Source organism: Galeopterus variegatus, unplaced genomic scaffold (assembly GCF_000696425.1).
Source record: "Galeopterus variegatus unplaced genomic scaffold, G_variegatus-3.0.2 Scaffold16675, whole genome shotgun sequence".
Classification (NCBI taxonomy): domain Eukaryota; kingdom Metazoa; phylum Chordata; class Mammalia; order Dermoptera; family Cynocephalidae; genus Galeopterus; species Galeopterus variegatus.
Genome location: NW_007742786.1, coordinates 4,215 through 20,258, shown reverse-complemented (window position 1 = coordinate 20,258; position 16,044 = coordinate 4,215). Strand labels below are relative to the sequence as shown.

General features: G+C 42.6%; 1 pseudogene; it reads right to left on the bottom strand.

Moving 5' to 3' along the window:
• Positions 1–13,822: 13,822 nt before the first annotated feature.
• LOC103582542 lies at positions 13,823–15,461 on the bottom strand (annotated as a pseudogene).
• Between the last annotated feature and the right edge of the window lie 583 nt (positions 15,462–16,044).

Below are 16,044 nucleotides of genomic sequence, written 5' to 3'. Positions count from 1 at the left end.
GACCGGTAATGGGATTGCAACCCTCGGTGTCGCACCCATACTGGGTACCGGCAACGGGATCGCGACCCTCGGTGTTGCGCCCGCACCGCGCTCAGCCAGTGAGCGGGAACTGGTCTCCACATGGGATCCGAACCCTCAGCGGGAGCGCCGCCACACTCCCAAGTGGCGCACTCTCCAGTGTGCCACCGGGCCGGCCCTGTTATCTTAAGTGAGACTCGCCCTTGATCACATTTAATTACATGAAAGACGGCGGGAGCGCCGCCACACTCCCAAGCGGCGCACTCTCCAGTGTGCCACCGGGCCGGCCCTGTTATCTTAAGTGAGACTCGCCCTTGATCACATTTAATTACATGAAAGATTGCTGGTCAAAACACATGCACTGAAACCAACCCAACTACCCCAGCAGAATTGCTAAGAGCCTGACAGGCTTGGGTTCCAATCCTGCCTTTACCACATACCAACTACCAAGTTGGGTGATGCCTACCCCACAGATCTTTGGTTTTCTCCCCTGCAAAGGGGTCCAGCATGCTTTACTGCCCAGCTTCATCCCTCCCAGGCTCCAACTCACACTCTGTGCACATGCCATGGTGATTTTTCTCCATACTGACAAAACTTTACTGAGATACAATTGTGCATATTGTAAAATGAATATTAAGCATATGGTTTTAAAAATGCTAATGTTAATATTCATAACAGTAGCTGACATTTAAGCTCTTATTAAGAACTTCTCCTTTACTTTTGCCAGTTCCCTGCAATTTTACAGGTGAGAAACATGGTGAGAGACAGTAAGTGATTTGCCTCCCAAGGTGAAGACAGTGGCAAATCTGGGACTTAAACCTAGTTTCTGAGGTGCAGGCATCTGTCTCAGCTCCTTGGCATGACCCCACCTACAGTCTGGCTAGAGCCTAGTCACAGCTCAGGTCATGGCAAAGATGACACCTCTCCCAGGAAGCCTGCCTGATCACCCAGGCTCAGTTCTCTACTGCTCTTCTCTTATCACTATATCTGTTAACTGCCTGGTTTACTTAACTGAGCTACAAACTCAGAGCAGGGATCATATCTGCCAATCACAGTTGTAACAACTGTTCGTTGATTGAATACAAGAATGAAGCCTAATTCAGAGAGTGGCCATGAAGATAAAATGAAATCTATGGAAAGCACAAGTAAGCAGGACAGGTTGGTGTGCCTCTTGCAGCCTGTAAGTGTAGCGCTTGCTGCATAAGTAGAGACAAGCAAAGGAACAAGCTGAGCCCCTACTAAGTGCAAGGAACTGTAGAGGTTACTTAGAAGTAGAAGACCTGGTGGCTGTTTTCAGAGAGAAAAACAAAGTTAAGACTGCACAAAATGGCACAGAATAAGAACAAGAAAATAAGTAACTCCAGAAAGAATATTAAAATAAAACGTTAAAACTTTTCAGGACAGAAATTGAATTAGCTACTTCTTATCTAGAGCAGAGAGCAGTATTGTGACTACACCCAGGTTTCCTGCCTCCTATCTAAGGCTCTTTCCAGAACATTACAGGCTTTGATAGGAAACTTGGAGAGAATCATAGGGATTGCTACTTGACCTGCATCAGCTGGGCATCCAGGCTGCAGACAGGCCTTACGGAGGCTCAGGCTAAGAGGGTGGTCAGGTATGACTTTCCTCCAGTCCTCCTTGATTCTGCCCCTTAATGTACCCCTACTTGAGATAGGAGGTGCTCAGTTTCCTTGGGGTCAGGTTTCAGGCCATTCCCCTAGGTCAGAAACCACTCCTCTAAGACTCAAGCACCTCCCCTGAGTCCTGAGCTACTACTGCTTGTAGCACCTATTTGTGGTACCAGCAGGTGGAGATTTGAGACCACATGAGGCAGACTTGTGTAATCTCAGTGGCCGAGCATGCTCAGTAAAAAGGAGTTTATCCCCTGAATGACCTCCCACTGGAGGCACTAGAGAGCACCTAGAATATTCTTTGACCAACAAGCATACTCTAAAGGAGACCAAGTGAGCATGTGCAAACCTGTTACATAAACTGTTACATAACTGGGAACTACCCCCTTAGCTGAATATTCATTAGAAAGCGTGCATATGTATAGATAGCCAAACTATAAAAATAGAATCCAGGAAGAAGGGGGGGCTGTTGCTCATTCTCTATGGAACCAGCCCATACTTCACCTGTGAGGTGTGTATGCTTTTCTTTTTGTGTTAAATTCGCCTTTAGCAGGCTGCTGTTCAATCTGGTGCCAGCCTGCATTTTGTTTGTAAAGTGTGCATTTCTTACTTTTGTATTAAACTTGCTACAGCCGCCACTCAGTCTCTGGAGCTAGGCTACACTTTCCCTTTGAAGTCTGTTATTTCTCATTCTTTTCATTAAACCTGTTTCACTTTCTACTGTGACTCTGCTCTTGAATTCTTTCCCATGGCAGAGTCAAGAATCTGGTGGAGGACAGGGTGGGTTGAGGTCGGCTGTCAGACCTCCCCAGACCCTCTCCTCCAGTATCATACTGACCTGAAACCAGGCTGCCCTTGCAGAAAGCAATTTCCGGGTGTAAACCTAATCCCCTTTTCATACCATTAATCAGCCAATTTTTCCCCAGGATTTGACTAACTCCCTGGATTAAGCTGCACATGGAATTTCCAGACTTCAGCGGTCAAATGTCAAATCTTGAAAGCAGCACAGCAACTCCAAGGCCTGCATCCTTTTCCTCATATAGTGCCCAAATGTGCACTGCTATACTGTTCTAAAACTCTTAACCCTGAATTTCTTACCATGTAAGGCATTTTTCCAACTTTGTTTTGAGACATGGGAGTGGGTATAAGGAGATATAGCATATACTCAGCAACTCATTCCATTTCAACAGCTCAACTAAAACTCAGAGATGCTCTCAGCCCACACTAAAGTGACTCAGACACCAGCCTTGTTTCTTTCTAAAGCTGGAACTGTTAAAATGGAGACAGTGTACGCCACTGGGGACAATGACCCAGTCAGCTGGGCTGCAGCTGTCTGACCCACAGATGGGTCCTGTGATTGCATTTGTTAAAGGTCAGGGGTTTTTCTTCAATTCTCTGCTGGGTTTAGAAACCATGTATGCCTGAAAGTACAAACCACAATCTATAAAGGGGCCCATTTAATACTTGAAAAGATTAAAAGCTACAATTAACCTTTTGCAAAATAATAAAGTCTAGAAGAACTACCATTGTGCTCACTTTTAGTTACAGTGCCAATCAGAAGTTCAAGGCCAATGCTCTCTTGCTCAGCTTGATGCCAAGCTGACCAGAGAAAAGTGCCAGCCCTCGAGCCTGAGGAAGCAAGGGGAATTTCTCTACCTTTAGTGCAAGAGATGCCTGGACTGACATCAGTAACACCACAGCATGTTTTCACCCTGCTGTCATGTGGTTGTGTTGGCATTTGAGTCTGCCTGTCATTCAGATCCCCTGTCTCACTCCTTCATCTAATCTATCTGGGAAGGAGCAAATCCTGTTTATAAGAAGAGAGCCAGGATCTGAGGCCACTGCTGCTGAAAATCATCTCTGAAGCACACAAAAGGTGATTACTCTTCTTTTGTCTCCAAAACTAAAACATAAGCAGGATTTCGTCTTTACCAGGCTTAAACCCTTTTTGATGTATTAATGTTTTAGAACCAAATCATCAGTTAAAACACAGCATTACACAGGGGTGGCTCACTCGGGAGAGTGCGGTGCTGATAACACCAAGGCCTTTTTAGAACCAAATCATCAGTTAAAACACAGCATTACACAGGGGTGGCTCACTCGGGAGAGTGTGGTGCTGATAACACCAAGGCCTTGGGTTTGGATCCCATATAGGGATGGCCAGTTGCTCACTGGGTGAGTATGGTGCTGACAACACCAAGTCAAAGGTTAAGATCCCCTTACCAGTCATCTTTTAAAAAATAAAAAAATAAAATTAAAATTAAAATAAAACACAGCATCACAGATCATGGAGTTTAAGAATATGGCAAGAACAGTCCAATAAACTACAGAACTTCAGACACAAATTTGACTTTACCCATGAAAGATGAGCAGACCTACAGACATACAGAATTCACACTATGAATGATAGCCTCAAGCAGATAGACATTAAAATAAATACTGTTCAAACACACTATAAAGAACATTTAAAAGAAAAAAAAAGTCCATTAGGGGATGGAAGCGCCAGCATCAGTACTGTCCACATCCTCTAACTGCCCGCTTCAAGGTCACTACATAGCAGTGTCACTAGAAGCACTCGAGTCAGGGCTAAAGCCACAGACTCTGTCTGGGAAAATGGTCTTTATCCCAGCTTTCCTATCCTTCATGGCAGCATCTTCCTAGCTCAGGTGACCATAGAACATTTTTTAAAGTATAATGCATTGGCAGACAGTAATAGAGTAGGATAGAGTACTCAAGTTAGAAAAATAAAATGGGGGCTGGCACTTGGGAGAGTGTGGTGCTGACAACACCAAGTCAAGGGTTAAGATCCCCTTACTGGTTATATTAGTCCATTTGTGTTGCTTATAACAAAATACATGGAACTGGGTATTTTATAAAGAAAAACAACATTTACTGCTTACAGTTTCTGAGGCTGAGAAGTCCAAAGTCCATCTGGTGGTGGTGACAGTGACCCAGGGATCTCACATTGCAAGATGGTAGAAGCAGAGAGAGCAGAGAGAGCGAGAGAGACAGACTCCTCTTCTTTTAAAGCCCTCAAAACCACGCCCCTGACCACCATTTTTAATCCATTCACTACTGCACGGTCCTGCAATCCAATCACCTCTTCAAAGCTCCACCTTCAATTACCATAATAGGATTTCCCACCCTCTTAGCAGTCACAGTGGGGGATAAGTTTCTAATACATAAAACTTGGGAGACACAATTAAGCTTCAATGAGTTTTGGGGGGACATAATTCAATCCACGACACCAGCCATCTTTAAAAAAAAAAAGAAAGAAAGAAAAAGAAAATGATTTCAGATGAACCACCAAAGTAACTATACATAAAAAAGTCTGTTTAATGTTAATACATGATAAACAGTAAATCATACTAACATGTGTTGAAATTTTAAGATAAATAGATCAGTAAGTAAATTAGTAGCCTCTAAACTTTTTAGATCACACATCCTATCAGTTAAGCAATTTTGAGTATATACCAACAATATATATTTTTACTTATAAATTATATACATGTTCTAATATAATACAGCTTTTATAAAAAGTAAACAATAGAAATAAAGAGCAAAAGATGAAATAATTAGCCTTTTTGCTAACTTTTAGTTTTTCCATTATGATAACTTTGTACTATCGTTGACTGACAACTTATAGCACAATATATATACTTAGACTGAGGCTCATTGCTAATGACAATGGATGTAAGTCCATATTTCAAATAGTCTTACTAAAAATTTCCAAGGTTTTGCGCCAGCCCGTGGCTCACTCAGGAGAGTGTGGTGCTGATAACACCAAGGCCACGGGTTCGGATCCCATATGGGGGATGGCCAGTTAGCTCACTGGGTGAGCGTGGTGCTGACAACACCAAGTCAAGGGTTAAGATCCCCTTACTGGTCATCTTTAAAAAAAAATAAAAATAAAAATAAAAATTTCCAAGGTTTTGAGCAAAGGTCAATATATGATCAAATATCAGCAAGGCTTATTTACTTTCTCAGCTAGAAAGCGCAAAAACAGATACAGATAGAAACTTTAATATTTTCTTCTTGGTAGTGTCTTCGGCAACCCATTTTGGACACCACTGAAGGAAGCAACAGAATAAAACAGTGGGCTAACAACAGCGGCATGGGCACCAACACAAAAACATGCTCATGCACTGGGACCATCCTACCTGCAACTTCGTCTTTGGGATACAGAAAACTTAAAGGCTAATTGTACAAGAACAGTCTTCAATGTATTTAGCACTTTCCTTATATATGAAATATAAATTTGGGGATGAAAAGATATCTAGCACTGATTTTTTTCATAGTTAATATCCTACTCTTCCAAAAAACACGATTTGGGAAATCTTAGACCCATGATGCCCATGGTCTCTTTCCTCACTCCACAGATGCCACCTGGAACAAAACCAAAGAGGATGGTCCTGGAACACCTAGCCAGAATTCAGGATGCATTTTCCTTTTTTTTTTTTTTTTTTTTTTGTCTTTTTTTCGTGTCCGGCAACGGATCGCAACCCTCAGTGTCGCGCCCATACAGGACTGGGACCGGCAACGGATCGCAACCCTCAGTGTCGCGCCCATACAGGACTGGGACCGGCAACGGATCGCAACCCTCAGTGTCGCGCCCATACAGGACTGGGACCGGCAACGGATCGCAACCCTCAGTGTCGCGCCCATACAGGACTGGGACCGGCAACGGATCGCAACCCTCAGTGTCGCGCCCATACAGGACTGGGACCGGCAACGGATCGCAACCCTCAGTGTCGCGCCCATACAGGACTGGGACCGGCAACGGATCGCAACCCTCAGTGTCGCGCCCATACAGGACTGGGACCGGCAACGGATCGCAACCCTCAGTGTCGCGCCCATACAGGACTGGGACCGGCAACGGATCGCAACCCTCAGTGTCGCGCCCATACAGGACTGGGACCGGCAATGGGATCGCAACCCTCAGTGTCGCACACCCTCGGTGTTGTGCCCGCACCTCGCTCAGCCGGTGAGCGGGAACCGGTCTGTATGTGGGATCCGAACCCTCGGCGGGAGCGCGCCACCGCGCTCCCAAGCAGCGCACTATAGCAGTGCGCCACCGGGCCGGCCCTCAGGATGCATTTTCAAGATGTTATAAACTGTACTTACATATATGGGTAGACCAGAATTACAGTTCAGCTATGCCATAAGCTAATAAGTTGAGTGGAAAACTGGCAAAATGTTGATAATTGTTGAAATTGGGTGTTGGGTACATGGGGGGTTCATTACACTACTTTTGTGTATACTTAAAATTTTCTACAATAAAAAGTAAAAAGCAAAAGTTTAAAAAAAGTCATTTTGGGATCACCTGAGCTCCTTAACCACATTGGTCCTATGGAATTCAGGAAGCATGTTCCACATAGTTGCTTCTGCAATCAACTTCAAAATATAGGGTACCTGCTTGTGAATGCCACCTGCACTGAAACTCCTCACCTAATAAGCTTCAGGAAATAGCCATGTTTGTAAAAGTCATACATAAAAACTCAGGTAACCCATTACAGAGACAGGATATTTTCAATTAAATATAACGTAGAAAGAAATGCTTTTATACTTCTCATACTTATTGTACTTAGGGTTATAAGAGACCAACAAGATGTAATCCAAGTCTCTTTTGGCTGTATGTAACGAGGCTGTTTTCTCCTAAAGATTAGGTCACTCTAATCTCTTAAAATAAAAGATAGAATTTCATAAAATTGAGATTAAATTTACAAGTTGGAATTGCTTTCTCAAACTTGATAAGGTCCTCCCTACAAAATTATTCTTTTATGGATAGGTTTAAAAAAACCTATCCCTCTTATTAAATATCTAAATGTGACACAACCTAAAAAAAAAAAAAAAGATTCTCCAAAATCCATTTCTATTAGTCTCTGCAATGGTATAAATATAATTTTTAGTCAATCTTCTAGGCCATATCTTTTAAAAAGAGACAGATTATAACCTGGAAGCTGACATCCTGCTGCCCATATTCTGTTGGTGGTTTATGACGAAGAATTTGTTCATCAATATAATTCAAAACTGCATGAGTCATACACTCAAACATAAATCTAAGAACCTTATGAAAACTTTAGGAAGCTTTTCACTACAAACATATGGAAAAGTTAGTGTGCAAGAATGGCACTAAATTATACTCTCCCGGTCAAGTGACAAGTACATTCCTGAGGAATAAAGGCAATCTCATTTGGTTAAGAACGTTTAGGAAACATCCCAAGTGCAACCTGCTGACTCTAAATGCCTTGTTCTCCCTCATGCCCCAACCCACTCTTTCCCAGGGTCCCCAGCTCAGGGCATCTAGCTAGTCACCTAAAATAAGAACTCTGGAAAGTTACCACTCAGGGGTGTTGCTACAGTATTGCCCTTGAACTCTATGGCACATGCAAGGCTTTCTGCCTTGAGCTAACTTACCTAGCCCCCAACGCTGTAAGTCCTGGTGGCTTCTCCTGACATTTGGTTTTCACCTTTGCTTCTGTGCATTCACATGTCACTCTGTGCTGACCCCTGGGGCAACCTTTCTCCTATTTGCTGCTTCTCATTAGTTATGAGCCTCTACACATTAAGAACAAGTTGGCTTTGGAGAAGATCCTAAGAGTTCTGTGGGCTTTGTGACAGATCTTTGGCCACCCAGAGAGGACTTTTGTGCTTATATTCCAGATGTTACAGCTGCTGATCAGCTGGATCCAGGGTGGGAAATGGTCGAGCACCATGAGGCCTAAACAGCCACACACACCAGTCACACCAGTCACTGAGAAGAGCTACTATTTGGCTACAAAGTCTTTTTGACTTATCCCATGTACTCACCATTACTGCAGCATTTTTTTTTTTGTCTTTTTGTCTTTTTCCGTGTCCGGCAACGGATCGCAACCCTCAGTGTTGCCCCCGTACCGGACCGGGGACCGGCAACGGGATCGCAAACCTTGGTGCTGCTCCCGCGCCTCGCTCAGCCAGTGAGCGGGAACCGGTCTGTATGTGGGATCCGAACCCTCGGGCGGGAGCGCCACCGCACTTCCCAAGCGGCGCACTATCCAGCGCACCACCGGGCCGGCCCTACTGCAGCATTTTTAAATGCAAATGTCTGCAATGTGGATAGAATAAGAAAATTGCCCTGACAGAGTACAGAGAAGTTTTACTTTTCTTCTTTTCCTTATCCTGTGAAGTCATTTAGAAGAAAAACTATGCTGCTCCTTAAATTGTTTATGGAGCCAATAAAGGAGCCAGACTCTTAATCTGGTGTCAAGGCTACAAGCATTTCCTGGACCCATCAGTGAGAACTTAACATGGCTCAAAGGTTTAAAAACCATGGTCTCCTAAAATAATCCTTGAGCACCCAGCTTCCTGCCTGACTGGCTCATGGGTCACAGATTGAGTCTACTTAAGGCATGAAGTATGCAGGATCTCTACCCAGGGGCTGGGCCTCTGTATTAGAGGTCTTTATCACAAGCAGGTTTTATAGCCTCCTGTGTCAGTGAGTTTTTTTCAAAGGGTTCCATACTTGACCCCAAGAACTGTATCATCATATCCTCTATAAAAACTAAGCAGGATCAAATGCACAGAAAATAAGTCAAACTAGCTCACTAATCCTCCAAATCAAACTGTTTTCAAAAAATGGCTTTCAACCTACTCTAGAAATAGGTTGACTTGTTTTATAAAGAAACTAAGGCCTACTACCTGCATCCCTTTAAAGCAATAAACCTGGAGGCAAAGTGGTCACGCCCATGTCTTCAACCATTCTTCCACTCCTCATGAATTCAGGAGGACTGCGTGGTAGGAGCACAGATAAGAGGACAGCAAACTCATTGCCAGATGATTTCTAAGCAATGAACACCAAGTTTCGAATTCTTCAAAGATGAACCATCTTGGCTTGTCCACTCAGTAAGAAAAGAAAAAACCCTCCAAAAGCTGTATTCTTTAGTAATTATTTTCATCTCCTTAAAAGATCAGTGATGAATAATATGGACATGGCCTATGCATTCATGAAACTTATGGTGCATTGGGGAAGACAGACAATAAACCTGTAACTACAACTCTAAATAGTATTATAAAGGTGAGTCAGAGAAGGCCAGCTGTGCATCCAAAATTTGGGTACATGTTTCCATAGTGTAGGGCTGTTGCTGGGAAGAAGCTGCCCAGCCAAGCACTAGATTTTCCAGGGCCCCTTACATCTTGGAGGACCTGTGTGACTAGCTCACCCCGGTAGAATGGGAATGGAAGTGATGTGTTTCACATCTGGGTCTTAGTGTTTTAGTAGGTATGTCTTCACTTCACTTTCTCTTTATGCCAAAGAACTGATGCAAAGAACTCTAATACCCTAGGGCAGGGGTTGACAAACTGGGCCACAGACCTGTTTCTGTCAGGTTTTACTGGAACACAGCTACCCCATTCATTTACATATTATTTATGGCTGCTTTCCTGCTACAGTGCAGAGTTGAGTGGTTGCAACAGAGATTGTATGGCCCACAAGCCTAAAATATTTATTATCTAGCCCTTTAAGAAAAAGTTTGCTGAGCCCTGGGTGGAATCACAGTTTGGCAAGAGCTGGGTCCCTGAATCAACATGTGCAGGAGGCCACCTGCCCACCTGGAACACCCATAATGGACTGTTTAGTGGGCAAGAAACAAACTTCTAATTTCTCATAACAGCTAGTGTTATCCTAACTCATACAGAAAGTAAAGCACAATGTCCAATGAAAAAATATAACAGAAGACAGAGGGTCTATATTAGACTCCATTATACTTTCCTTTCATATCATAACATTTGGGTCCTAGATGTAATGTTAATGTTACTAAACATTTTAAATGGTTCCCAAGAGTATGATCCCTCATTCAGAGAAATTAATTAAGTCCAAAGAACCTTCACATTTGAAATATTAGCTCACAACATACAATATGCCCTTCTAATCTGTAGTGGTGCTCCTTTTCTAAATAGAGAAGATATTTAACTAGGTTTCTTTTTTTAAAAAAAGACTTCAGGCTAAAATGTACTTTTCCTCATTAGTAATGAAACTAATCAAAGCAAGTTAAGGCTAAAAATGAAAAAGAATTACCAAAATGATCAGAGTTTTCAAACACCAATCAGAAAGAATACTCATATGGCAACCTAAGACAATTTGCTTGGATAACTGGTATCAGTCTATGAAAGCATTAAAGAACTTGTTCTCTACAAGAAAAATTCAAATACATTTATACAGAACACCTTCCTGTAAAAAAAAAAAAAGGTTAGTCCTGCCTGACTCTACCACTCACTAGCTGTGTGACTGTGGGCAAGTGAGTTAATCTCTCTGGGGCTCCATTTCCTCATGAGCACATACCCTAACTGAACAGGGTTGGAATGAGAAGAGATAATGTGCCCAACACTTAGCCCACTGCAAATACTCAACACTACAGTGTTGCCTTTATTGTTTCAATGGTCGGATCAAAGCAATCAGACTGTGCCATAATATTAAATTGACATTCGCTGTGTAGTTAGTAAACTCTTGACACATGGCAGTGATTGGATCAACACTAAAGATTGACTGGATTAAAATTAAAATTTTCCCAAGACAAGTAAGTGCTCAAGCCAGTTTTTTGGGTTTTCTTGGCAGCTGACAGATATAGGGATCTGAACCCATGACCTTGATGTTATAAGGCTACACTCTAACCAACTGAGCTAACCAGCCAGCCCTCAAACTAGTTTAAACTGAATGCCATAGCCAGTCATCGTTAAGCACTGGAATTAATAGAAGTACCATTTTTCTTTACTAAAGTTAGCACTAACTTACTTAGAGGGCATGAAATTCAGGTAGTCACAGCAGCACCCTATCAAAGCAGCTTAGCAACCATGCATACTGAGTCACTTCTGCTCCGCTTCACATATTAATGCTAAGCTTAAGGGTGTCACATCCTCAAGACTCAACCCCACCTTCTCTTAAAAAAGAAACAGTCTCATAACACATTGCCATGTGAAAAAGAAAAAAGGTCAGGCTGTAAAATATATGACCCCATTAAATCAAAACAAAATGACTGGGTGAATATGCATATGCATGATATATACACTCATACATACAGAAATTAAAAAACAAAAACAAAAAAACTAGGATATATACCAAATCATTAACTGTAATTCCTTCCCACTAATGTAATAATAAAGAATAATTTTTTTTCTGTGGGTTTCCTGTATATTTAAAACATTAACCATGTATTTCTTTTGAATAAGGAAAAAAGTTAATGAAATTAAAAAATAAACAGTATTTTGGACTGAAAGATTTTTTTTTTTTTGCAATAAAGAAAGATCACGCTGTCATTTTTAGAGCATTCTTATTTAAATAGAGGGGAGGAAAACCTACCATGTATTTCTTTTGAATAAGGAAAAAAGTTAATGAAATTAAAAAATAAACAGTATTTTGGGCTGAAATATTTTTTTTTTTTTTTTTTTGCAATAAAGAAAGATCACGCTGTCATTTTTAGAGCATTCTTATTTAAATAGAGGGGAGGAAAACCTATTAATTTAACAGAGAAACCAAACAAACTTTGCACTTAAAAAGCTAAGTTAGGGGCCGGCCTGTGGCTCATTCGGGAGAGTGTGGTGCTGATATCACCAAGGCCATGGGTTCGGATCCCATATAGGAATGGCCGGTTAGCTCACTGGGTGAGCATGGTGCTGACAACACCAAGTCAAGGGTTAAGATCCCCTTACCGGTCATCTTCAAAAAAAAAAAGTTAACATCAACAACTAACAGTTCAAAACCGCTCCAGGAAAACCAAGTTCTCTTTTTTGTACATCTCCTGTAATGCAAGGGCTTCTCCAGGCAGATCTAGGCATGAACTTTCTGCATGGAGGTGTCATGGGAGAAGCAGGAAGATGGCACACCAGGGCTCCAAATCCTACTTCTAGTACTGAAGTGGCAAGAAACTTTGGACAAATGACCGCCTCTCAGAGCCTGAGTCTCCTCATGTATAAAACTGAAGCATCAAACTCCGACTGTGAAGTTGAAGTTGGTGACTGTGAGGTTGAATTAGATAACTTTTATAAAGCAGTGGTCTCTAAACTTTCCCGATTCCACACTCCATCTGTAAAAACATATACAGATGCTTCTCAACCTCCAATAGGGTCACGTCCTGATAAACCCATCAGAAGCTGAAAATATCATTAAGTTGAAAATGCATTTAGTATCGTAATCTACTGAATATCATAGTTTAGCCTAGCCTACTTTAAACATGCTCAGAACACTTACATTAGCCTACAGTTGAGCAAAATCTTCTACCACAAAGCCTATATTATAACAAGGTGTTGAATATGTCATGTAATTTATTGAATACTACACTGAAAGTGAGAAACAGAATGACTGTATGGGTCTTCAAAATATGGTTTCTACTGAATGCATATCGCTTTCGCACCATTGTAAAGTTGAAAATCAAATCTTAAAGTGTTAAATCAAACCATTGTAAGTCAGGGACTGTCTGTATATAAATGTGTGCATGTGCATATGCCTTACAAATTATATAAGCTACAACTGTATTTTTACAATTACTCCTCCTTTTATATTGTGTATATTATGAAACATACACAATAATCAGAATTTTAAATATGTGAAGATGAATATAAATAGAAGTTCTAATATTTTCTTCCTGCACCCCAATGGATTGTCTCAGGTACCTCCAAGAGGCTTAAAGCGTGCCATCTGACATGTACCTAAAGACGATGTCTCTTCCTCCAGCCCAGGCCCCACTGGGCACAGAGGAAAGAGGAGCGCCAGCAGGGGCCAACCTGATTATTAATTTGCCTTCTCTTCCTCCTTCCTTTCTCTTGCAATTCCAAGAATATTGAACCCTTTTCCAGGGTCTCAAGAATATTTAACCCTAACAGACTCAGCTGTAACAAATCCTCAGCAAGTATCAAATCCCTGGCAAATCTAGAGACAGACTGAAATAGGAACTGGATATAAATGCTACTCTCCAGAGCCATGCAGATCTTTGAAAAACTGCTTCGTGAATCAGCAAAACTTGAGCCACAATGAGGTTTATCAGCTCAGTCTCTTGGGTGCCTGGAGAATGAAGAGACCCCAAAATCTTAAAAACACTGTCTGTGCAAAAGCCTGTAAAGATTAACTAAAAAAATTAGGTTAGATCTAAAATAAGGCTGTATGTGAGAGAGCACATGTACCAGCCAGCTGCTGGAGAGAGGCTTACCTTAAGTATTTCAGGTTCTTTAATATCCAGAGATTTTGTGTTCCAGTGCTGCAGATTTTTATGTAACTTGAGATATTTATGAGCACTTGGTGGTGTAAAAAACCAAATCACGCAAACTGCAGTCATGAATCCAAGGCCGATTCCCAGAAAGAGTCCATTCACATAGTGGGGGAGGGGGAGGATGAGGTATGCATAGACACACAGTATAAAGAAGCCCAACGTCTTCACTGGTAATTCCTGGTGCTGCACGGCTGAGTCTGCCTCGTCGTCACTGTCTACAGCTGTACCATCATTGGCAAGAACCTCTGGCTTGAGAGGGAGATCTGGGGGCTTATCAACCTTACTCTCCCCCTCCATCTCCAAGTCAAAGTCCTCAGTGTACAGTTCACAAAACTCTTCATCTTCTTTGCTCACTAAGGCAGACAAAGAACATTTCTCAAGAACTAGAGAACTTGTCTTTAGGCCTAAATCTTTCAGATTGCTCACCTGGGAGCTCTTCAGTTCTCCCTCTCTGGTGGGCTCATCGTTGGACTTCGGCTGGTCACTTCTGGGGATGTTGGAATCGCTTCCGTAGTCATCGCCCTCGGAATCACACTCCTCCTCCTTGATGCTGTAGTTGTTATTGCTTTCCAAGTGTCCGTTCAAGCTGGACATATTGGAGAGTTCTGAAGCACTTGAAGATAAGGCTTTGGGCCTATGGCTGCCACTTTCTTCCCCCATAATTTTACTAAGGAGCTGAAAAGGCTCATATATGACTTCTGAAAGGCGTCGTTTAGTGTCTTCAATTTTAGCCTCCATTTCGGGCACTTTAAAAAAGGAGCGAGTATCAGAGGGAGAAGTCAGTGGGGAAGAAGGTGCAGTTTTGGAATCTCCACTTGTGTTTCGTGGCTGTGTGAATTGCTTGAACAGGTGCAAATTCAGTTTGGAGTCAGGTGGCTTATAGGACACAGTATCCGACTCCTGCCTTGAAGTGTCTGTGGACAGAGACTTGACTAATGTCTTCATCAAGTGCCTGTGCCTTGGGGGGTGTAGGGATTCTTTTGGCTCCACCTCGATGGACAGGGATTTCACAAGGCTCATGAAGGGTTTTGCGCTGGAAAGGGCGGAGGATGAGGCACTGGATGAGAGCACAGGAGGAGACTTGGAAGGAGAGGACAAGGGGGAGGAAGAACTGGTTTTCTGCTCAGAGAGGGATGACACACTAGGAGAGCTAGCTAAGGGCCCTGATGAAGACGACCCTGGGGACAAAGCCAATGGCACTGTACTTAATACTTGCGCTGCCAGAGGAGGGGACTCCAGCAGCTTTACAGTGTTCTCGGACACGGGCAGTCCATCTGCCAGTATGGGTGAGGCAGCAGGGCCAGTGGGGTCATGGCCACCATGGGGCTCAAGATACAGGTCTTCCTTGGCCTCGAGCCCAGTTACAATGCTTTGGTCGTCCAGCCCCTCCTCAAAGTACTCCCTGAACTCCTCCTCCTCTTCCTCCTCCTCCTCCCCAGATGCTGAGAAGTGAATGGCAATGGTGTCTCGGGACACGGACCTCTGCACGTGCACTTTGGGGGCTGATGGTTTTGGCATGTCAATGGTTTTCTCAGCATGGCGACCATTCAGACTTGTCATTGCCACTTCACAAGGGCTCAGGCTCTGTGAAAACAGTGAGAAAACCATAAGTCAGAGAGCGGTTTCTCCACAGGAGGTACTCCTTTGCAGATAGGAGCACAGATGAAGCTCAGTTTAAATGGTGATTATGCTTTTACTTGGCAGATGTCCACTATTTTTCACTTCGGTGGGTTTCATGGTTTAATTTTCACTCGATAACTTCCAGTTAGGAATTCCCTTTTATGAACTAACTGTATACCAGTGTTATGCCATACAATCTGTCCTGCTTCACAACATCTGAATAATCGTCTCCTCCCTTTTAATTGACTCATTTCTATCAGTAATTCTCTATTTTAAGGCTTAAAATACCTAAACAATAGGTATTACCAGCATTGCTTCAGAAATCCAACAGGACAAAATGCAGCATCCCGGTGATTTTGAGGATTCTGGAACAAATATTACACCAGTGGTCATCCAGCTGTAAAAAACTAATCCAGAGGGGGTATTGCTTCTATTGTAATTTTCACAGCAATCCCAACAATTATTTGGCTTGTGTCTCCCCACAACACTCATACTATCTTGCCTTTGCAAATAAGTAGCAAAGTACCCAAGTGTGGAAATCT